Here is a 25,115-nt window from a genome sequence, read left to right on the forward strand (position 1 = left end):
GCATGAAAAGGTCGGAGGACGCGTACCGCCGCCCCTCGCGGGCTCGCTGCGCTCGCCACGCTTCGGGTTGGCGTGGATCGTGGGGTGGCGTACAAAAATTGGGGGGGACATTTAAGGGTTAATTGGGGCTATTTGGGCTCTGTAGCCCATTTAACATTGATTCCTATGGGAAAATCGCGGGCATTGAGGCATTTTACAGTAAAATCGCGGTCAATCAGGCTTTTTAACATTGTTCCCTATGGGAAAATCGCGGTAATCGCGGGTACCCGATTTTGATGTACCCGCGATTTACCCGCGATGCCCGCGATTACCGCGATTTTTTACCCCCGACGCCCGCGATTCTGATCGCGGGCGCCGTTCTAGGTAAAGAGTACCATATCTCCTGCCCAGACTCTGTCCTCCCCATGCTGCCGCCGGGACTCGTCGGGACCAGGTTCAGGCGCTTCCACAGCCTGCGGCCTAACAGTCTGTTGAAGCCCCAGCCTTAAGTTGCCTCCGCCACCCGGAACACAGAAAGCAGCCACCCGGGCCATCAGAGGAGCAGCTGCACCCAGGTAAATTCGTCCCTCCACTGTCCCTGTGTGTACCATGTCCCCCATCCCCACTATCCCTGTGTGTACCCTGTCCCCCCACTGTCCTGTATGTACGCTGTCCTCCCCCCAGTGCCCGCCGTGTGTACGCTGTCCCCCCCATTGTCCGCCGTGTGAACGCTGCCCCCCCATGTGTACACTGCCCCCCCTGTACTGCAGCTGCACCCAGGTAAATCCTTCCCCCCACTGTCCCTGTGTGTACCCTGTCCCCCACCCCACTATACCCGTGTGTACCCTGTCCCCCCAGTGCCCCCGTGTGTTCGCTGCCCCCCCAGTGCCCCCCGTTTGTGCATTGTCCCCCCCAGTGCCCCCGTGTGTACGCTGCCCCCCCAGTACCCCCGTGTTTACACTGTGTCCCCCCAGTGCCCCCTGTGTGTACGCTGCCCCCCGTGTGTACGCTGTTTCCCCCCCCCCCGTGCCCCCCGTGTGTATGCTGTCCCCCCCAGTGCCCCCCGAGTGTATGCTGTCCCCCCCCCCCAGTGCCCTCCATGTGTATGCTGCCCCCCCCCGTGCCCCCCGTGTGTACGCTGTCACTCCACAGTGCCCACGTGTATGTGCTGTGCCCCCCGTGTGTACGCGTCCCCCCAGTGCCCCCCATGTGTACGCTGCAGCCCCCGTGTGTACGCTGTCCCCCCCAGTGCCCCCCGTGTGTATGCTGTGCCCCCCGTGTGTACGCTGCCCCCCCCAGTGCCTCTCATGTGTACGCTGGGCCCCCCGTGTGTACGCTGTCCCTCACCAGTGCCCCCGTGTGCACGCTGTGCCCCCTGTGTGTACGCTGTCCTCGTGCCCTCCGTGTGTACGCTGTCTCCCCCCCCTTGCCCCCCATGTGTACGCTGTTTCCCCCCCCCAGTGCCCTCCGTGTGTACGCTGCCCCCTCAGTGCCCTCCGTGTTTACGCTGTCGCCCCGTGTGTACGCTGCCCCCCGTGCATACGCTGTCCCCCCATGTGTACGGTGTGCCCCCCGTGTGTACGCTGTCCCTCCCCAGAGCACCCCATGTGTACGCTGTGCCCCCCCGTGTGTGTACGCTGTCCCCCCAGTGCCCTGTGTGTGTACGCTGCCCCCCCCGTGCCCCGCGTTTTTACGCTGTTTGCCCCCCATGTGTGTACGCTCCCAGTGCCCCCCCCCCCGTGTGTATGCTGTCCCCCCTGCTATCCTACATTCCCTACCATCCAGCCAGGGGACATGGCCGCCCGCCAGCCAGCAGCTCCTATCCCCGGCATCCTACATCCCTGGCCGCCCGCCCACAGCTCCTAAAGCTAAGCCCTTTATTATTGTTGTTGTCATTATTATTATTATTATTATTATTATTATTATTATTATTATTATTATTATTATTATTATTATTATATCTCCTGCCCAGACTCTGTCCTCCCCATGCTGCCGCCGGGACTCGTCGGGACCAGGTTCAGGCGCTTCCACAGCCTGCGGCCTAACAGTCTGTTGAAGCCCCAGCCTTAAGTTGCCTCCGCCACCCGGAAGACAGAAAGCAGCCACCCGGGCCATCAGAGGAGCAGCTGCACCCAGGTAAATTCGTCCCTCCACTGTCCCTGTGTGTACCATGTCCCCCATCCCCACTATGCCTGTGTGTACCCTGTCCCTCACACCACTATCCATGTGCATACCCTGTCCCCCCACTGTCCTGTATGTACGCTGTCCTCCCCCAGTGCCCGCCGTGTGTACGCTGTCCCCCCCATTGTCCGCCGTGTGTACGCTGCCCCCCCCATGTGTACACTGCCCCCCCTGTACTGCAGCTGCACCCAGGTAAATCCTTCCCCCCACTGTCCCTGTGTGTACCCTGTCCCCCACCCCACTATACCCGTGTGTACCCTGTCCCCCCAGTGCCCCAGTGTGTTCGCTGCCCCCCCAGTGCCCCCCGTTTGTGCATTGTCCCCCCCAGTGCCCCCGTGTGTACGCTGCCCCCCCAGTACCCCCGTGTTTACACTGTGTCCCCCCAGTGCCCCCTGTGTGTACGCTGCCCCCCGTGTGTACGCTGTTTCCCCCCCCCCCAGTGCCCCCCATGTGTATGCTGTCCCCCCCCCCCAGTGCCCCCCATGTGTATGCTGCCCCCCGTGTGTACGCTGTCACTCCACAGTGCCCACGTGTGTGCGCTGTGCCCCTCGTGTGTACGCGTCCCCCCCAGTGCCCCCCATGTGTACGCTGCAGCCCCCGTGTGTACGCTGTCCACCCAGTGCCCCCCGTGTGTATGCTGTGCCCCCCGTGTGTACGCTGCCCCCCCCCCCAGTGCCTCTCATGTGTACGCTGGGCCCCCCCGTGTGTACGCTGTCCGTCACCAGTGCCCCCGTGTGCACGCTGTGCCCCCTGTGTGTACGCTGTCCCCGTGCCCTCCGTGTGTACGCTGTCTCCCCCCCCTTGCCCCCCATGTGTACGCTGTTTCCCCCCCCCAGTGCCCTCCGTGTGTACGCTGCCCACCCCAGTGCCCTCCGTGTGTACGCTGCCCCCCCAGTGCCTCTCATGTGTACGCTGGGCCCCCCGTGTGTACGCTGTCCGTCACCAGTGCCCCCGTGTGCACGCTGTGCCCCCTGTGTGTACGCTGTCCCCGTGCCCTCCGTGTGTACGCTGTCTCCCCCCCCTTGACCCCCATGTGTACGCTGTTTCCCCCCCCCCAGTGCCCTCCGTGTGTACGCTGCCCACCCCAGTGCCCTCCGTGTGTACGCTGCCCCCCCAGTGCCCTCCGTGTGTACGCTGCCCCCCGTGCATACGCTGTCCCCCCATGTGTACGGTGTGCCCCCCGTGTGTACGCTGTCCCTCCCCAGAGCACCCCGTGTGTACGCTGTGCCCTGCGTGTGTACGCTGTGCCCCCCCAGTGCCCCGCGCTTTTACGCTGTTTGCCCCCCATGTGTGTACGCTCCCAGTGCCCCCCCCCCGTGTGTACGCTGTCCCCCCTACTATCCTACATTCCCTACTATCCAGCCAGGGGACATGGCCGCCCGCCAGCCAGCAGCTCCTATCCCCGGCATCCTACATCCCTGGCCGCCCGCCCACAGCTCCTAAAGCTAAGCCCTTTATTATTATTGTTATTATTATATCTCCTGCCCAGACTCTGTCCTCCCCATGCTGCCGCCGGGACTCGTCGGGACCTGGTTCAGGCGCTTCCACAGCCTGCGGCCTAACAGTCTGTTGAAGCCCCAGCCTTAAGTTGCCTCCGCCACCCGGAAGACAGAAAGCAGCCACCCGGGCCATCAGAGGAGCAGCTGCACCCAGGTAAATTCGTCCCTCCACTGTCCCTGTGTGTACCATGTCCCCCATCCCCACTATCCCTGTGTGTACCCTGTCCCTCACACCACTATCCATGTGCATACCCTGTCCCCCCACTGTCCTGTATGTACGCTGTCCTCCCCCCAGTGCCCGCCGTGTGTACGCTGTCCCCCCCATTGTCCGCCGTGTGTACGCTGCCCCCCCCATGTGTACACTGCCCCCCCTGTACTGCAGCTGCACCCAGGTAAATCCTTCCCCCCACTGTCCCTGTGTGTACCCTGTCCCCCACCCCACTATACCCGTGTGTACCCTGTCCCTCCGTGTGTTCGCTGCCCCCCCAGTGCCCCCCGTTTGTGCATTGTCCCCCCCAGTGCCCCCGTGTGTTCGCTGCCCCCCCAGTGCCCCCCGTTTGTGCATTGTCCCCCCCAGTGCCCCCGTGTGTACGCTGCCCCCCCAGTACCCCCGTGTTTACACTTTGTCCCCCCCAGTGCCCCCTGTGTGTACGCTGCCCCCCGTGTGTACGCTGTTTCCCCCCCCCCAGTGCCCCCCGTGTGTATGCTGTCCCCCCCAGTGCCCCCCGTGTGTATGCTGTCCCCCCCCAGTGCCCCCCATGTGTATGCTGCCCCCCCCCGTGTGTACGCTGTCACTCCACAGTGCCCACGTGTGTGCGCTGTGCCCCCCGTGTGTACGCGTCCCCCCCAGTGCCCCCCATGTGTACGCTGCAGCCCCCGTGTGTACACTGTCCCCCCCAGTGCCCCCCGTGTGTATGCTGTGCCCCCCGTGTGTACGCTGCCTCCCCCAGTGCCTCTCATGTGTACGCTGGGCCCCCCGTGTGTACGCTGTCCCTCACCAGTGCCCCCGTGTGCACGCTGTGCCCCCTGTGTGTACGCTGTCCCCGTGCCCTCCATGTGTACGCTGTCTCCCCCCCTTGCCCCCCATGTGTACGCTGTTTCTCCCCCCCCTGTGCCCTCCGTGTGTACGCTGCCCACCCCAGTGCCCTCCGTGTGTACGCTGCCCCCCCAGTGCCCTCCGTGTGTACGCTGTCGCCCCCCGTGTGTACGCTGCCCCCCGTGTGTACGCTGCCCCCCGTGCATACGCTGTCCCCCCATGTGTACGGTGTGCCCCCCGTGTGTACGCTGTCCCTCCCCAGAGCACCCCGTGTGTACGCTGTGCCCTGCGTGTGTACGCTCCCCCCCCGTGCACCCTGTCCCCCCCAAGTGCCTCCTTGTGTACGCTGCTCCCCCCCAGTGCCCCACGTGTATACGCTGTCTCTCCCCCCCCCCCCTCCGGTGCCCCCCGTGTGTACACTGTCTCCCTCCCCAGTGCCCCTGTGTGTACGCTGCGCCCCCCCCCCCCCCCGTGTGTACGCTGTTCACTCCTGTACACACTGCCCCCCCTGCACATAATACCCCCACACTGCCCCTCCGGCACATAATACCCGTTTGTACGCTGCCCCCCCCCCCCAGTGCCCTCGTGTGTGTATGCTGCACCCCCAGTGCCCCCGTGTGTGTATGCTGCACCCCCCAGTGCCCCCGTGTGTGTATGCTGCACCCCCCAGTGCCCCCGTGTGTGTATGCTGCACCCCCCAGTGCCCCCGTGTGTGTATGCTGCACCCCCCAGTGCCCCCGTGTGTGTAAGCTTCCCCCCAGTGCCCCCGTGTGTGTACGCCGTCCCCGTCCTAGTGCCCCCCGTGTGTGGACGCCATCCCCGCCCCAGTGCCCCCCGTGTGTGTACGCTGTCCCCACCCCGCTGTCCCCGCCCCAATGCCCCCCGTGTGTGTACGCTGTCCCCGACGCAGTGCTCCTGTGTGTACGCTGTCGCCCCCCGTGTGTACGCTGTTTCCCCCCCCCCAGTGCCCCCCGTGTGTATGCTGTCTCCCCCAGTGCCCCCCGTGTGTATGCTGTCCCCCCCCCAGTGCCCCCCATGTGTATGCTGCCCCCCCGTGCCCCCCGTGTGTACGCTGTCACTCCACAGTGCCCACGTGTGTGCGCTGTGCCCCCCGTGTGTACGCGTCCCCCCCAGTGCCCCCCATGTGTACGCTGCAGCCCCCGTGTGTACGCTGTCCCCCCCAGTGCCCCCCGTGTGTATGCTGTGCCCCCCGTGTGTACGCTGCCCCCCCCAGTGCCTCTCATGTGTACGCTGGGCCCCCCGTGTGTACGCTGTCCCTCACCAGTGCCCCCGTGTGCACGCTGTGCCCCCTGTGTGTACGCTGTCCCCGTGCCCTCCATGTGTACGCTGTCTCCCCCCCTTGCCCCCCATGTGTACGCTGTTTCCCCCCCCCCCAGTGCCCTCCGTGTGTACGCTGCCCACCCCAGTGCCCTCCGTGTGTACGCTGCCCCCCCAGTGCCCCCCGTGTGTACGCTGCCCCCTGTGCATACGCTGTCCCCCCATGTGTACGGTGTGCCCCCCGTGTGTACGCTGTCCCTCCCCAGAGCACCCCGTGTGTACGCTGTGCCCTGCGTGTGTACGCTGTGCCCTCCGTGTGTACGTTCCCCCCCCGTGCACCCTGTCCCTCCCCAAGTGCCTCCTTGTGTACGCTGCTCCCCCCCCAGTGCCCACGTGTATACGCTGTCTCTCCCCCCCAGTGCCCCCCGTGTGTACACTGTCTCCCCCCCCAGTGCCCCTGTGTGTACGCTGCGCCCCCCCCCCCCCGTGTGTACGCTGTTCACTCCTGTACACACTGCCCCCCCCTGCACATAATACCCCCACACTGCCCCTCCGGCACATAATACCCGTTTGTACGCTGCCCCCCCCCCCAGTGCCCTCGTGTGTGTATGCTGCACCCCCCAGTGCCCTCGTGTGTGTATGCTGCACCCCCCAGTGCCCCTGTGTGTGTATGCTGCACCCCCCAGTGCCCCCGTGTGTGTATGCTGCACCCCCCAGTGCCCCCGTGTGTGTATGCTGCACCCCCCAGTGCCCCCGTGTGTGTAAGCTTCCCCCCCAGTGCCCCCGTGTGTGTACGCCGTCCCCGTCCTAGTGCCCCCCGTGTGTGGACGCCATCCCCGCCCCAGTGCCCCCCGTGTGTGTACGCTGTCCCCACCCCGCTGTCCCCGCCCCAATGCCCCCCGTGTGTGTACGCTGTCCCCGACGCAGTGCTCCTGTGTGTACGCTGTCGCCCCCCGTGTGTACGCTGTCGCCCCCCGTGTGTACGCTGTCGCCCCCCGTGTGTACGCTGTCGCCCCCCGTGTGTACGCTGTCGCCCCCCGTGTGTACGCTGTCGCCCCCCGTGTGTACGCTGTCGCCCCCCGTGTACGCTGTCCGTCCCCCCCAGTGTCTCCGTGTGTGTACGCTGTCCATCCCCCCCAGTGTCCCCGTGTGTGTACGCTGTCCGTTTCCCCCAGTGTCCCCATGTGTGTACGCTGTCCGTCCCCCCAGTGCCCCCGTGTGTACGATGTCCGTCCCCCCCAGTGCCCCCGTGTGTACGATGTCCGTGCCCCGGTGTGTGTACGCTGTCCCCCACCAGTGCCCCCGTGTGTGTACGCTGTCCCCCACCAGTGCCCCCGTGTGTGTACGCTGTCCCCCACCAGTGCCCCCGTGTGTGTACGCTGTCCCCCACCAGTGCCCCCGTGTGTGTACGCTGTCCCCCACCAGTGCCCCCGTGTGTGTACGCTGTCCCCCACCAGTGCCCCCGTGTGTGTACGCTGTCCCCCACCAGTGCCCCCGTGTGTGTACGCTGTCCCCCACCAGTGCCCCCGTGTGTGTACGCTGTCCCCCACCAGTGCCCCCGTGTGTGTACGCTGTCCCCCACCAGTGCCCCCGTGTGTGTACGCTGTCCCCCACCAGTGCCCCCGTGTGTGTACGCTGTCCCCCACCAGTGCCCCCGTGTGTGTACGCTGTCCCCCACCAGTGCCCCCGTGTGTGTACGCTGTCCCCCACCAGTGCCCCGTGTGTGTACGCTGTCCCCCACCAGTGCCCCCGTGTGTGTACGCTGTCCCCCCCCAGTGCCCCTGTGTGTACGCTGTTCACTCCTGTACACACTGCCCCCCCCTGCACATAATACCCCCACACTGCCCCTCCGGCACATAATACCCGTTTGTACGCTGCCCCCCCCCCCCCCAGTGCCCTCGTGTGTGTATGCTGCACCCCCCAGTGCCCCCGTGTGTGTATGCTGCACCCCCCAGTGCCCCCGTGTGTGTATGCTGCACCCCCCAGTGCCCCCGTGTGTGTAAGCTTCCCCCCCAGTGCCCCCGTGTGTGTACGCCGTCCCCGTCCTAGTGCCCCCCGTGTGTGGACGCCATCCCCGCCCCAGTGCCCCCCGTGTGTGTACGCTGTCCCCACCCCGCTGTCCCCGCCCCAATGCCCCCCGTGTGTGTACGCTGTCCCCGACGCAGTGCTCCTGTGTGTACGCTGTCGCCCCCCGTGTGTACGCTGTCGCCCCCCGTGTGTACGCTGTCGCCCCCCGTGTGTACGCTGTCGCCCCCCGTGTGTACGCTGTCGCCCCCCGTGTGTACGCTGTCGCCCCCCAGTGTCTCCGTGTGTGTACGCTGTCCATCCCCCCCAGTGTCCCCGTGTGTGTACGCTGTCCGTTTCCCCCAGTGTCCCCATGTGTGTACGCTGTCCGTCCCCCCCAGTGCCCCCGTGTGTACGCTGTCCGTCCCCCCTAGTGCCCCCGTGTGTACGATGTCCGTGCCCCGGTGTGTGTACGCTGCCCCCCACCAGTGCCCCGGTGTGTGTACGCTGTCCCCCACCAGTGCCCCGGTGTGTTTACGCTGTCCCCCACCAGTGCCCCCGTGTGTGTACGCTGTCCCCCACCAGTGCCCCCGTGTGTGTACGCTGTCCCCCACCAGTGCCCCCGTGTGTGTACGCTGTCCCCCACCAGTGCCCCCGTGTGTGTACGCTGTCCCCCACCAGTGCCCCCGTGTGTGTACGCTGTCCCCCACCAGTGCCCCCGTGTGTGTACGCTGTCCCCCACCAGTGCCCCCGTGTGTGTACGCTGTCCCCCACCAGTGCCCCCGTGTGTGTACGCTGTCCCCCACCAGTGCCCCCGTGTGTGTACGCTGTCCCCCACCAGTGCCCCCGTGTGTGTACGCTGTCCCCCGTGTGTGTACGCTGTCCCCCACCAGTGCCCCCGTGTGTGTACGCTGTCCCCCACCAGTGCCCCCGTGTGTGTACGCTGTCCCCCACCAGTGCCCCCGTGTGTGTACGCTGTCCCCCACCAGTGCCCCCGTGTGTGTACGCTGTCCCCCACCAGTGCCCCCGTGTGTGTACGCTGTCCCCCACCAGTGCCCCCGTGTGTGTACGCTGTCCCCCACCAGTGCCCCCGTGTGTGTACGCTGTCCCCCACCAGTGCCCCCGTGTGTGTACGCTGTCCCCCACCAGTGCCCCCGTGTGTGTACGCTGTCCCCCACCAGTGCCCCCGTGTGTGTACGCTGTCCCCCACCAGTGCCCCCGTGTGTGTACGCTGTCCCCCACCAGTGCCCCCGTGTGTGTACGCTGTCCCCCCCCCCCAGTGCCCCCGTGCGTGTACGCTGTCCCCCCCAGTGCCCGTGTGCGCTGTGCCCCCCTCGTGCTCCCGTGTGTGTGCGCTGTGCCCCCCCATGTGTGTACGCTCCCCCCCCAGTGCCCTCCGTGTGTGTACGCTGTCCCCCCAGTGCCCCTGTGTGTGTATGCTGTGCCACCCCCCAGTGCCCCGCGTGTGTATGCTGTTTGCCCCCCATGTGTGTACGCTCCCAGTGCCCCCCCCCCTCCGTGTGTACGCTGTCCCCCCTGGCATCCTACATTCCCTACCATCCAGCCAGGGGACATGGCCGCCCGCCAGCCAGCAGCTCCTATCCCCGGCATCCTACATCCCCGGCCGCCCACCCACAGCTCCTAAAGCTAAGCCCTTTATTATTGTTGTTGTCATTATTATTATTATTATATCTCCTGCCCAGACTCTGTCCTCCCCATGCTGCCGCCGGGACTCGTCGGGACCAGGTTCAGGCGCTTCCACAGCCTGCGGCCTAACAGTCTGGTGAAGCCCCAGCCTTAAGTTGCCTCCGCTACCCGGAAGACAGAAAGCAGCCACCCGGGCCATCAGAGGAGCAGCTGCACCCAGGTAAATTCGTCCCTCCACTGTCCCTGTGTGTACCATGTCCCCCATCCCCACTATCCCTGTGTGCACCCTGTCCCTCACACCACTATCCATGTGCATACCCTGTCCCCCTCTGTCCTGTATGTACGCTGTCCTCCCCCCAGTGCCCGCCGTGTGTACACTGTCCCCCCCCATTGTCCGCCGTGTGTACACTGTCCCCCCCAAGTCCCCCCCCCCCCTTGTGTACACTGCCCCCCCTGTACTGCAGCTGCACCCAGGTAAATCCTTCCCCCCACTGTCCCTGTGTGTACCCTGTCCCCCACCCCACTATACCCGTGTGTACCCTGCCCCCGTGTGTACGCTGCCCCCCCAGTGCCCCCCGTTTGTGCATTGTCCCCCCCCAGTGCCCCCCGTGTGTACGCTGCCCCCCCCCAGTACCCCCGTGTTTACGCTGTGTCCCCCCCAGTTCCCCCTGTGTGTACGCTGCCCCCCGTGAGTACGCGGTTCCCCCCCCCCAGTGCCCCCCGTGTGTATGCTGTCCCCCCCCCCAGTGCCCCCCTTGTGTACGCTGTCACTCCCCAGTGCCCACGTGTGTACGCGTCCCCCCCCCCAGTGCCCCCGTGTGTACGCTGCAGCCCCCGTGTGTACGCTGTCCCACCCAGTGCCCCCCTTGTGTACGCTGTGCCCCCGTGTGTACGCTGTCCCCCCCCCCCCCGTGTGTACGCTGTCCCCCCCAGTGCCTCTCATGTGTACGCTGGGCCCCCCGTGTGTACGCTGTCCCCCCCAGTGCCCCTGTGTGTACGCTGTGCCCCCCGTGTGTACGCTGTTCCCCCCCCCAGTGCCCTCCGTGTGTACGCTGCCCACCCCAGTGCCCTCCGTGTGTACGCTGCCCCCCCCCGTGCCCTCCCTGTGTACGCTGCCCCCCCGTGCATACGCTGTCCCCCCCATGTGTACGGTGTGCCCCCTGTGTGTATGCTGTCCCTCCCCAGAGCACCCCGTGTGTACGCTGTGCCCTCCGTTTGTACGTGCCCCCCCCCGTGCACCCTGTCCCCCCCAAGTGCCTCCTTGTGTACGCTGCTCCCCCCCTGTGCCCCACGTGTATAGGCTGTCTCTCCCCCCCCCCCCTTCCGGTGCCCCCCGTGTGTACACTGTCTCCCCCCCCCCCATTACCCCGCCGTGTGTACGCTGTCGCCCCACCCCCAGTGCCCCCGTGTGTGTACGCTGTCACCCCACCCCCAGTGCCCCCGTGTGTGTACGCTGTTGTCGTCGTCCCCCAGTGCCCCCGTGTGTGTACGCTGTTGTCGTCGTCCCCCCAGTGCCCCCGTGTGTGTACGCTGTTGTCGTCGTCCCCCCAGTGCCCGCGTGTGTGTACGCTGTCCCCCCTGGTATCCTACATTCCCTACCATCCAGCCATGGGACATGGCTGTCCGCCAGCCAGCAGCTCCTATCCCTGGCATCCTACATCCCCTACCATCCAGGCCAGTGACGTGCTTGCCTGGCCGCCCGCCAGCAGCTCCTAAAGCTGAGCCCTTTGTTGTTGTTGTTGTTATTATAATAATATTTCCTGCCCAGACTATGTCCTCCCGATGCCTAACAGTCTGGTGAAGCCCCAGCCTTGAGTTGCCTCCGCCACCCGGAAGACAGAAACAAGCCACCCGGGCAATCAGAGGAGCAGCTGCACCCAGGTAAATCCGTCCCCCCTACTGTCCCCCCATCCCCACTATCCCTGTGTGTACCCTGTCCCCCCCCACTGTCCCCCACACCACTATCCCTGTGCACACCCTGCCCCCCCCACTGTCCCTGTATATACCCTGTGCCCCCCCCCCCCTGTACTGCAGCTGCAACCAGGTGAATCCGTCCCCCCACTGTCCCTGTGTGTACGCTGTCCCCCACCCCACTATCCCTGTGTGTATGCTGTCCCCCCACTGTCTCTGTGTGTACACTGTCCCCCTACTGTCCCTGTGTGTACCCTCTCCCCCCCCACTATACCTGTGTGTACCGTGTCCCCCCACTGTCCCCGTGTGTACCCTGTCCCCCCAGTGCCCCCGTGTGTACGCTGCGCCCCCATTGCCCCCGTGTGTACGCTCCCTCCCTCTTCGCTCTCCCCCCTGTGACCATGTGTGCGCTGCCTCCCCCCTCGCTGTCCCCCATGTGTGCGCCCTGTTCCACCCATGTGTATGATAGAAGAAGAGGGGAAAAGGATTGTCTCTTTTGCTGGCGCACTGATAAGAGGAAAATATTGCAGAAAATAAATACAAGATGAAATATACCTTTTAATTTATTTATAGTAAGACAGTTTAGGTGAAATTTTCACCACATAAACAATAAAAAAAAAATTTTTAATCGCACGTGTTGTATTTGTGTGTTATTATTGCTTATATCCGTTACGTAATAATTTGGGGAAACATTGATTGATATGTACTAGATAATCCTGGATCTAGAATAATAAGAGTTATCTGGAAATGCGAGAAGAAAAAGACTCTCTCTTTTTTTGGGGCACTCTTTTTGTGTGTGATTACAAGCTGTAATCTGTAAAGACATCAATAGGAATGTCTATTTGAGTATCAATGGTAAGTTGTATAATAGAAGTTGTGACGCAAGCTTGAAAATGGTATGAATAGTGGTACCACTCTTCAGAGAGAAACTCCGAGGTGGGGGCAGTGTCAGGGTGATCCTGACAACATAGTTATTTCTGCTTGGTACCCTGTGCAATAATTGCTTTTATGAGAAACCAAAAAGAGACAGATATTTGCGGGCTAACAGAGAGCCATCAGCAAGGTAATCTGCCTATCCTCCTACTCTCACCATCGTGTTTCAGAGGATAGTGGGATGGGGACTAGGCAGAGAAGCTTTCTGCTCAGAAAGTGACAGTTTTATTTCCTTCTACTGCTTGCCTATATCTGTATGGCGACACTGATGTTATATAACCTTGCAGTGCCGTCGCCCAGATACCAGCCAAGTGAGAGAGGAATGAATAGAAAATTTAGATAAATAGAGAAACGACACAGTTTCTGTGTGTAAATGAGTTTACCAACAAATAGACAGAGATCTGCCGTGCGATTGATACATTGGATACACACTAGCTGTGTGCATAGGAGAAATCTGTTACAATGTATCCACCCGTTTGTACAGAGAAAAAGTTCAAGGTTAGAGATTGACAGGATATTAGTTCCTGTATAGATTCTGCTGTCACCTCATCTTAGATAAGAGGATGAGGGATGAGAGATCTGATAGGATATCTGTCAATTTGGAAGAAAGATAAAGTAAACTCTCTGCTGCTCTGCGTTTAACATGTAGGACCAATCCTGATACTATTACGCATAGCAGGACTTGAACTACCGGTCCCGAGAGTGAGAAGAGTTTATAGCAGTACCAGTTAGCCGCTACACAGTTAGGTTTAAACAGAGTTATTAAAAAACCTTAATATTTCTAATAGCCTTAAACTATAGTGAGTATTTATTCAATTAATATTGTATAATCCAATTAGCATACAGGAGTTATAAAGTCGATGCTAAGGTATATTAAGCAATGTGGGCTGCGCTATATATCAGCTCAAGGTATGAATAGGTAGAGTAGTATACATTTACATATGATACACACCAGCGGGGTCTATTAGATATAGGATGTTTAGTATAGTTTAAACACCCGGTTACTTATCTGGTGTTGTATTCTCCCGACGTCCCATACGTGGCAGACAGGTCTACAGATCCGGCTGTCAGGGAGAAGGGAGAGAAGGGGAAAGCCGTGCCGCTTGATGCAACAAGCATCAGGTATTCATTAATAGTCCTATTTGGAGTAGCGTAAAGCGGGCTGCAGTTCTTGGAGCAGGCTATCCCTGGGTAGGGCTCCTGTGCCCTCGTACCTCAGATATGTATACTGATCCCTCTGATAGGTGAGGGTGACCGGTTGGTCCGTTTGCGCTGTGTGCCCGGTCTTGAATCAATGTCCCATATGTGACCTGCGGCAGCGTCAGACAAGCTCCGGTCAGCAGGAGCGGATTGCCTCTGGGTAGTTCTCTGTGTGGTGGCGTGGAAAGACGCGTTTTGCCCGTTGAGGGCTTGATCACTTCCTGTGTCACTTTCTGAGCAGAAAGCTTCTCTGCCTAGTCCCCATCCCACTATCCTCTGAAACACGATGGTGAGAGTAGGAGGATAGGCAGATTACCTTGCTGATGGCTCTCTGTTAGCCCGCAAATATCTGTCTCTTTTTGGTTTCTCATAAAAGCAATTATTGCACAGGGTACCAAGCAGAAATAACTATGTTGTAAAATTGTATTACCTACTAAACTAAAACCTTATTTCCGTTACCCACTGCACTTGAGCAAGTGGGATCAACGGTAATAGACCTTATCACTGTAGACCACTCCCTCTAGAAAAATCAAGGGGACAACCATATAAATACTGTGCGCGTTAGACAGCCTCCTGCTAGCCGGAGCACAAAAATTAAGTGTTATATAGGAACTCAGCAAAGTAGCTGAAAATAAGTGTTTCTGTCATTAATAATTAACACTTTCACCTATAATTGCAAGCCATTGAGCACAATTTGAAGGAATCTTTGTATTGAAGACTTCTCCTCTAATTATTATTGGGTTTAACAAGACTCTCTGTGTGGGTTTTATATGTGTAAGTTCGTCTGTATGTTACATGTAATTGTGGAAATATTGTATTTCCTCCTTAGTACCTACACCCGGTTCAGAATTACAACTGAAGGGGTACTATAGGGCTATCTTCTAATTTAAGTAATTACTGCATATAAGTCATATGGAAGCAGTACTTTGTGCAAATGGGTATAGATGTTTAATATCACAGTAATTATCCATTTACATGTTATATGCACAGCCGGTTTCCAAACTGGATTTTATGTAATTTGAATGAGGATACAAATAGTGCACTTTATTTATAACCAATGTTCAATGACACAGTAGATACCCTTTATGTATTGAGAACACAGCAGGTTTTCAAGCTGAGTTTAATGCTGTGTACACACGGGACAAACCAGCATGAGATTTTGACTATATAGTCAAAATCATATGGAGATTGTATGCAGATCGCACAGGTTTTTTACCTTGCAATACTGATGCGCACTCCCGTGAGAGCACATATCGAAATCCAGATAGACAGGGCAGCAAGGACTATATAGTGCAAATCTAAAGCTGATTGTATGTAAAAAGTACAGAGATAGCAAAGATTGTATAGCACTCATAGTACTATAAATAGTAATAGTAAATAGTACTATTTGTACTGCTGGGGCACTACTAGTCCCAGCGGGCCCTTTATTGCCCCGCATGCTGGGACTCTTAAGTCCCTGCATGTGGTGCAGGCTTGCTGGGACTTATAGTGCCACAGCAATACACAATAGTTTTTCTATTTTTTACACCAAATATTAGCTCGATGCCCACAGCCCAGGGGTATCGAGGACAGCCGCGGGCTTTATCATGGGCAGGTAAATTCTGGAGGGGGGGACCCCTGCTTTGGGGGGTCCCCACTTCCCCAGGACCCCTGCTGACCGGTCAGGGGGATGAATGATTTGGCAGGGGGAACTTGTATAAAAAGTTTCCCCCCCGGCTGTGGCATTACCCTGCTGGCTGGTTGGGCCCGGTGCTGGTTCTTGAAATACGGGGGACCTCTACTCATTTTGTCCCCCGTATTTTGGGAACCAGGACCGGCCCTTGAGCCTGGTGCTGGTTTTATGAAATCCAGGGGACCCCTATTTGGTTTGCCCCGTGATTTTATGAAACCAGGACCGGCTCCTTGAGCCCGGGGCTGGTTACGCTCAGGAGGGGGGACCTCACGCCGTTGTTTTTTTAATACCAAAAATCGCATGTTATGAAATGCGCACATTTTCATGACTGAAAATGCGCACATTTCCATGACTTAAAATCGCACCATATCCCAATTTTTCCCGACGAATTCGCATTTAGTTAAATATGCGGATAAAAAGGGAAAAATGCGAGTTCTAAAAGTGTGATTTGCGCCGATATGGTGCGATTTCAAAAAGTGCAATAAAATCGCATTCTATTAAATGTCACCCATTGTCTCCAGGGGCAAGTAACTGTTTATTTGTAAGTGAATAGCGTATTTAAGTGTCACTATTCATATGTCAATGTTCCCCATCACGTTTATAAGTTTACAGTATTAAACAGACTTCAAGTATTTCTGCAAGTATATTATTACCACTGATTTACCGCTATTACAACTATATTCAATATGCGGCAGGGCTCTCAGCCCTTATTCAGATAACTGCCGTCTCTCTCCCTGCCCGTCTTTTTGAATCTGACCTCAGTCGGGCTGGCCTGGGTAAGTTCAGTAGTGTACTATCTTTACTACTTATGACGCTATATTATCTATTAGCGGAACATTCCGTATGAACACTATTGTAATATTCAGTACCCCTATGTGTGTGCCCTGTCTCCCCCTCTCCCCACGTGTGTGCCCCGTCCCCCCTCGGTCCCCCCCATGTGTGCATTGTGCGCTGTGCCCCCCTCAGTGCCCCAAATCAAAATCTGCCGCTTGCAGGAACCCCAGGAGTCGGGATTCGGAACAGCCGGGCGAGAGCAGAGGGCAGCCCGGCTGTTGATGACTCATGCATGAACCGCGGAGGACACCTGCTCTCTCTCTACTCATGACTCCACAGTGAATCCCCCTTAGCTGGAGACCTGGACAAACCCGTGAATGTGTAGTGTGTCGGGACTCAGACGGCAGGAGGTCTCTGAGAAGGAGCTGAAGGATGGAGCAGGGCCCTGGGAGAATGACGGAGCAGCCGCAGCAAGAGGAGGAAGGTGACATATATACCCAGGGCCTAGCGCTTCATCTGCTCATACTGGTGTCCATCACTGTCACACTGTTCTCATTATCCCCATGTGTGCGCTGTCCCCCCTAATTGTCCCCATGTGTGCATTGCTCCCCCCCACACACTGTCCCCATGTGTGCGCTGTCCCCCCTCACTGTCCCCATGTGTGCACTGTGCCTCCATGTGTGCGCGGTCCCCCCTCAGTGCCCCCATGTCTGCGGTTCCCCTCAGTGCCCTACAGTGAACCTTCTACACACTGGGTGTCATGCTCATCGTCAGGGGTCTCATGGTATGGGTGTCTTCATTGCCAGGGCTTTCATGCTCTGGGACAGGTGTCATACTCGTTGCCAGGGGTTTGTAATGCTTGTAGCCAGGGGTAATGTTCGTTGCCAGTGTTATTATTAAACATTTTTAAAAATCCAATTGTTATTCTTACAGTAAAATTTTACATTTCTGAATTAAAAAAATAAATTGAAAAAAAGCGGGTGAAATTCCATAGACAAAAAACCTTACGGTTTTACATGTCCCATTAAGGCTTCTAACACATGATCTGGCATTTCAGAAACCTGCTGTAACTCTTCCACTCAAACGCCAAAAAGCAATGAAATTCCGATCATTAAGGCTGGCGCCTTAATGGACGTGTTCCTTGCGCAGTACAGATATGGTACGCCATCACAGCCTGTGGGTAAGTGCAGATTCAGCACTCTCACAGAGTGAGATTGCTGTCACTCACACAATGGTGGAGCTGCTAATTCACAGATTTGTGTGCTCATTGGAATACACACATGCAGTCTATGCAACTGAAGGTCTGAGCAGTTATGTGGCGCACTCATCCTAATACTGTAAGTACCCGCAATCATCTAAAACTGTCTAGCCCACTGAATTACTATAGTGTTCATTCTAGCACCTGCCATCTTTGAAAACCTATGCAGTGCCTCTTCCCTGCCTGGGGTGTAGCTGTCTGCTGTAGTGCTTCGAGAACAGTGTGGTCTGTATATCAGCACTGCAAACCAGACCTGTGCTAGAAACACTTCAGCAGACAGCAATACCCCAGACAGGGTAGAGGAACTGCATGGGTTTTCAAAGATGGCAGGTGGTAGAATAAACACTATTACTAGAACTATCCCACTGAGGGTCCAACATCTTTCACACTCACTACATATATCCATTTCATTTAGTATTCACATGCAGTTACCAGAAACATCTTTCATAATTGCAAAAAGTATAATACTCCCAACTACTGTGCATCTACACTTTCTTCTCCTATACGCCTTCATGCTGTTCTGTCTTCCCTGATACCTACTGCTGTGTGTATTGCCTCATCTGCACCAATGTGTCTTTCCCCATCTGCGCTGCCCTGTCTTTCCACACCGATGCCACTCTTTTTCTTTCTATCTGTGCCAATGCATCCCAGTCTATTAGTGATACTCTGTACCCCCTCCATCCATGCTGCTCTGCCCTTCTCATCCATGCCACAGTTTCCTTCCATCTATACTGCTATCTCTCTCCTATCTGGTAAACTGTCTTTTCTCCAACTGCTTCACTGTTTCCCACCCAATCGCATCACTCTGTCTTACCTCCCCCAATCTGTGCCACTGTTTTCCACCCATCCGCATTTGTTAGTCTCCCATCAATGCTGCTTAGCCTTTCCACCATCTACGCATTTCTATTCCTCAACTGCACCACACTGTCTCCTCCCCCAATCAACACCACTTTTACCCCATCCTCTCGGCTCTGTTTACTGCTCAGACCTTCAGTTGCATAGACTGCATGTGTGTATTCCAATGAGCACACAAATCTGTGAATTAGCAGCTCCACCATTGTGTGAGTGACAGCAATCTCACTCTGTGAGAGTGCTGAATCTGCACTTACCCACAGGCTGTGATGGCGTACCATATCTGTACTGCGCAAGGAACACGTCCATTAAGGCGCCAGCCTTAATGATCGGAATTTCATTGCTTTTTGGCGTTTGAGTGGAAGAGTTACAGCAGGTTTCTGAAATGCCAGATCATGTGTTAGAAGCCTTAATGGGACATGTAAAACCGTAAGGTTTTTTGTCTATGGAATATATATATATAAACACCTTCTTTTATTTTTACACATACAGTATAAGCATGCATGGATGTAACTGATAAGTGCATGCTTCAGCAAACATGAATGGCACAAGGCGGTCTAATTGCCAGATACGAATGGTCATAAATTTGCCAATCCTAATGAAGTCTATGGAGAAATGAGGCTGAGTTCTATCAATGGTCTTTTAATTCATACATTTGGCTGCAGCCGTAATTTTCATCTGAAAAAGTGGCACTCATCTAAATTTGTCCATTCATAAATTTGACAATCTGTGAGTCCCGGCCAAGAATGGGATTGAATAAGTATGAAGAAATGCCCATTCAATATTCAAAATTGTTCCTGCAGTTGCAGTAGTAGTAGACATTGCTGGGTAAATTTACTAAGATGGGAGTTCTTTTGAAGATGGGATGTTACCCAAAGCAGAAAATCATATTGTATTTACAGGTCGAGTATCCCGTATCCGAATATCCGTTATCCGAATTATTCCGAAATACGAACATTCGGACAGTGAGTTTTTTTGCTAAAAACTCACTGGGGACATATGTAACAGCATCACTGGGGACATGATATGTAACTGGCACTATATATGTGCAAGACAATGATTGCTTGGCATTCAAATTCAGTGCTGAGATAGTACACACATTTTGTTTCACGTTTTGAAACCTTGTTTTTTGAACAATTAAAATATGTTTGTGTGCATTTTATGTGGTAATAAAATATATTTGTGTGTATATTATGTGTTTATACAGCATAAATGCAAGATACTTCAAAATACATCATTGAAATATTAAAATATTCCGAAATACGGAATAATCCGTTATCCAAAATTCTCCTGGTCCCGAGCATTTTGGATACGGGATACTCAACCTGTATTATCTTCTTGAAGGTATTAAATAAATAAGTAGAATCTTATTGGTTGCTATGAGCAATATCCCATCTTCAATGGAACTGCCATCTTAGTTAATTTACACAGCAATGTCTTCTACTACTACTACTACTACTACTACTACTACTACTACTACAGCTACTAATACTACTACTACTACAACTACTACTACAGCTACTACTACTACTACTACTACTACTACTACTACTACAACTACTACTACAGCTACTAATACTACTACTACTACTATTACAACTACTACTACTGCAGCTACTACTACTACTACTACAGCTACTACTACTACTACTACTACTACTACTACTACTACAACTACTACTACTACTACAGCTGCTAATACTACTACTACTACTACTACTACTACTACTACTACAACTACTACTACAGCTACTAATACTACTACTACTACTACTACTACTACAGCTACTACTACTACTAATACTACTACTACTACTACTACTACTAATACTAATAATAATAATAACTATATGTACTTCTATTTCCTAATTGTTATGCTTGTTTTACTTGCAGGAAGGACTTCTTGCACAACTTGGGCTACTTCTTAAGACACTGCTAGGAAAAACTAGCAAACTTCTGGTAAAAAAAAAAGGATTTGTTTGTGCTCTTGTGTATATGAAAGTGTATGTGTGTGTTATTTATAAGATAAAAACAATATATATATTTTTTAATTACTTCCTTTTTTTTTACTATTCACACTATGCAATGGGAGAGTACAGTATATTACAGGTATTGTCTACCATCAAAACCTCACATGTATATGCTACAACCCCCTTTTAAAAATGTAATTTAATAGCCACAGAATAACTGTATTTACCAGATCTATTAGTGAGCACCATATGGTGTGATGATGGTGGTTAGAGCACAGAATGAGCAGTGGCTTGAGGACAAAGCAATGCTACAGTACATCAATGTGGTATGTGCTGATATGCTGTACTATATGCTGTACACATAACCCATGTGTGATGAGAAGCTTCATATATTGATTTTTTTTATTCCATTTACAGAATTTTATGCAGTATGTTTCTTCAAACGGTCAAACTTATTTTATTTTTCCTTTCTGTTATTGTGATTATATAGAACATTACAAACTCTAAGTAGATTTATTTGTATTAAGATACATGTGCACATTGTACCCATTATAAATGTGCCACTTCCTCACAGCGCAGCCACTAAGTTGTGGATAGACAGCAGAGCACAGTGCAGTATGCCTCAACTGGAGTGAAGTGGCGCCACCATGGAATCTTTCCATGCAATCCAAAACCCATGAGAATTTAATGCTGGGATTATGTTTTGCCTCAATATGGCATCCGAGCTAGTCAAGAAAAAAATTAGCCGCATATCGGATTGAAATTTGGGCACAATCGGATGTCAGGTTATACGAACAGATAATCTCTATTAAAAAAACCTTACCAATGTAACAATAATGTTGTGTACACACGGGCGCGATAGGGGCTATAATCGCTGGGAAATGTCGCAGGCGACCATATTGCCAGTGATGGAAGTGTGCCCCGGCGATAAATAGCCGGGTGCGCGCTCCCGTTTTATGCACCATTGTAATCGCTGGTCGCAGGAGCTTGCTCCTGCAACCAGCTAATTACCTCTGCGGCTCCCCCAGCAAAGGTTCTTTTTCATCAGTGACCATCTCTGGTCGCTGATGAAAAGGAGACACTGAGCAATATATTGCTCAGCAATCTATTGCAAGCAATAGATTGCTAGCAATATATCTCCCCCCGTGTGTAGGCACCTTAAGCAACAACATGAGAGAAATAGAAGAAATGATGAACATTGGAAAAAAAACAAATTCAAACAAGGCTGCAATAATACGATACGATATGAAACACAGAAATTGAAGTAATGAACTGAATACTTCAGTAAATGTGAGAAGGGAAATAGGGAATCTAAGATAAAATAATTTCATTTAGTTTACATTAAAATAATATTAACATTTGGTCTAATAATTAGGCAAAAGAACAAAAATTCAAGACCAAAGACTGTAATAAATAATGCAAGACTAACCATGTAATATTTGTTATTGTAACAATTGTTGATTACAATGGGCCGGATTCTGGTGCAGTCAGAACTTTTATGGTGTCACAACTGAGTGATTATCAGTTGACTTTGCATGCATTGTAACCGCAGTGTGCATGCTGCCGCACCAAGGTACCTTTGTAATACCATTCAGACTTGGGCAGGTGTATTAAGCCTGGAGAAGAGATAAACTGAAAATAAAGTGGAGATAAGGTGAAAGGAGTTAAAGCACCAGCCAATCATCTCCCAACTGTCATTTTCAACCATAGTTCATTGGCTGGTGTTTTATCTCCTTCACTTTATCTATACTTTATCTCCAGTTTATCTCTTCTCTTGGCTTAATGCATCTGTCCCACTGAGCTATCAGCCACAAAGAGGTTGACAGGAGGATTTCCATCACTGAAAAAATAATTTGTATAATATCTGATTACATTCTAATGTATTTATTCTTTAACACATGTTTCTTTTTTAGGGCTCTACTCTTAATTTGGATTCCTTAAGTTTTGTACATGATACTATCAATCAAGTAATTGAAGTAATCGGAAAAACTGCATTGGGACCTGTACTGAATCTTGTTGATGTTGTATTAAACCTAGTCACTGGACTGTTGGGTGGAAAATCCAGTGGAGGCCTGTTGGATGGCATATTGGGTGGAAAATCCGGTGGAGGCCTTTTGGGTGGTGTGTTGGGTGGATCCGGTGGAGGCCTTTTGGGTGGTGTGTTGGGTGGATCCGGTGGAGGCCTGTTGAGTGGAGGCCTATTAAAAAATCTCCCAGTGGTTGGAGGTCTGGTACAAAATCTCCCAGTGGTTGGAGGTCTGGTACAAAATCTCCCGGTGGTTGGAGGCCTGGCAAATTGAGGTAACTAATCTATAAAAATGCACATTATAAAAATGCACATCTAATGTTTTCTATGAGAAAGACCTGCTTTATCATTTCATATAATCAATATGTGATACATTTATGTAGAGTTTTATTTCAGGGATCATATATCTCTCTTATCCCAATAAGGGTTATTGAGATTGAAATATTATATAAAATATATTTATTATATCTGGTATTGATATAATAACATATATATTTGACATCTGCAATTATATTCTAATAGACCTTACAATACAATATGCAGAGTACTTGTCATAATTTGATTCCCCAAATATGAGAGTTCGAGACTTGTAATTTTAGCTCCAATTGGAGGATTTTATTTATAGGCAAACAAACCATACAGAATAATTGTAACACAGTAATTAATGTATATGCTATTATATATATATTTATATACGCCTCCTTGCTTATATTACCTAAAACAACATTAAACAATTGACAGACTTAAGACTGCTATAAAACTAACATAAATTGTAGACTTCAGTATTCCATAACTTTATCAACAACTGAACATTTATATCTACCATGATTACTCACTCACTCCAGCCCATCGCTTCTAGGTTCCGTTCCTCTCTCCTGCTCGTGGCTCACATCTCTCCTCCTGACTCACTGAATGGGTTTCTTGCTGACTGTCCGTGTGTGTCTGTGTGCGAATGTGAGTGAATGTCTACTCTATCTCTCTCCTTATATCACAAATACATGAATTGAAGTTCCCTGTTCTCATGACGTTATTGAATTTATGGATGCTAATGGTGACAGGGTCTCCTGCTTGTCTGGACGCTAGTGGTAATCTCCATTGCCTGTTTCTGGGCTCTTCCTGTGCATCAATCTTTTTTACACTCCTGTTGTCAAAATACAATAGTGTCTTGTCTGTCCTGCAAAGTAACTTGGATGATGTACTAGCAGCTACATTCTCCAGAAAGGAAACCAGATGGCTGGAGTCTGGCCCATAGTGTATACATTGCTTACTTAATAAATATAGATATATCTGGGGAGGGTAACAACACTATATCTGCTTAATAGTATGCCTTAGACATTTTGTCTCCTAAATTAATTGTTGCATTTGATATGTTACAAAGTGGTCATTCATATTATTTAGTAAACCCAAAAGCTATACTATGATGTCTAAACATTAAACTCTGATGTCCTAATTATTAAGCTATTCCTATTTTTATATACACATACATAATATATACTATGGTTAAAATCACATTACATTAATGATGGTATAAAACAATATCTATATGCCTATATGGTAACAGTCCCCCGCTTGTGACCATGAGAAATTATTTTGATTGGTCACACAGAAAAATACCATACTTGCTTCATATATATTTCCAAACTTTCTTTTTCAAACTATCCTAAACATAAATTAACCATTGGTATGAAATATCCTTCATTTAATTAACCTGATTTACCCTATAATAACTAAATTTGACCAGGGACAGAGGTTATTTATATTCAGCATTCATGAGGAAAATATTTTCATTGCTACAGACAGTTATATGCCACGCCACGGCTTGCCTTGTAGATCTTGTTTGGTCGATGTGTGAGGACACTTTCCTTGTACTGTTGCTCACAGTGATTTCCTGGCTGAGGGCTGTCACCTGTGTGGGTTGTAGTTCTTGGAGACACTTTACATTTGCAGTATAATGCACGTAGAAGTAGAATTCTTCATAGAGGCTGTTGACTTGCTTGAAATGTTGCTTTACATGTATAGAGGCTGTTTACTTGCTTGAAATGTTGCTTTACTTGTGTGGCCCTTGGAGTGCTGTGGTCTTGATAAATTTCTTCACCACAGTTTTGCAAAACACAGTGCCTTTGATAAGCCTCATTAATGCAGTCCTTAGCGAGTTTGCTTTGTATGTCCTTTACGATCCTTTACGATTATCGCTGTGATCGTGACAAGTGTCCTTGTGCGTCCTTTAAGATTATCGCTGTGATCGTGACAAGTGTCCTTGTGCGTCCTTTAAGATTATCGCGCTGCAATCATGATAAGTGTCCATGTCTCTCTTTAACCCCAACCTCGTTGTGTTGAACAAAACAGTTTGTGATGTTGAATACAGCAGTTGAAACTTTAACCAAGTATTTTTGCTTTACTGGTTGGTAAGAACATTTATCTTCAGGCATTGGCAGGTAAATGTCTGGGGTAGATTCTAAAGGATCCACTCCATTTATACTAAATTTCCTCACTGAATAATAATTTACCATTCAGTCTCTGATCTCTTACCTACCTTCCTATATGCTATCTTATCTTAAACTAAAATAACCATACACCAGCTAAATCCTATAACTAACAATGATATTTTGATTTGACGTATCTATGACAACATCCTATCAATACAATAAATGACTATGATTTTGCTTCAAACAAATATTAGATATCTGTTAAGAATGGGTTTGACTATATCTGATTCCATCCAGTGTGTGTGATATGCAGCCATGTGCATATAAAATAACTACAATATCCCATCTATGCTATTGTTCATTCTCTTAGACTTGGTTATGTCTGTATTAAGAGATTGGTCCATCTCAACAACTAACAAAACGTTTCTCTTTTACAATTTGATGTAAGGCATACCATTCTTTGTCTGAT

At 52.5% G+C, this 25,115-nt stretch overlaps 1 long non-coding RNA gene across 2 annotated transcripts in view; it reads left to right on the top strand.

The window, feature by feature from the left end:
- The first annotated feature begins 235 nt into the window (after positions 1–235).
- The window catches only part of LOC146074197 (uncharacterized), a 30,675-nt gene continuing 5,795 nt past the window's right edge, over positions 236–25,115 (top strand). The window contains exons 1-8 of one of the 2 annotated variants that reach the window (XR_014473379.1): positions 236–554; positions 1,952–2,115; positions 3,650–3,813; positions 9,681–9,844; positions 11,393–11,505; positions 16,336–16,598; positions 20,118–20,183; positions 22,108–22,495. This is a non-coding gene — a long non-coding RNA (uncharacterized LOC146074197). The remainder of the gene's footprint in view (positions 555–1,951; positions 2,116–3,649; positions 3,814–9,680; positions 9,845–11,392; positions 11,506–16,335; positions 16,599–20,117; positions 20,184–22,107; positions 22,496–25,115) is intronic. The other variant, XR_014473380.1, reaches the window with a different exon arrangement.

Source organism: Crinia signifera, chromosome 4 (genome assembly GCF_055691185.1).
Source record: "Crinia signifera chromosome 4, ASM5569118v1, whole genome shotgun sequence".
NCBI classification, from domain to species: Eukaryota; Metazoa; Chordata; class Amphibia; order Anura; family Myobatrachidae; genus Crinia; species Crinia signifera.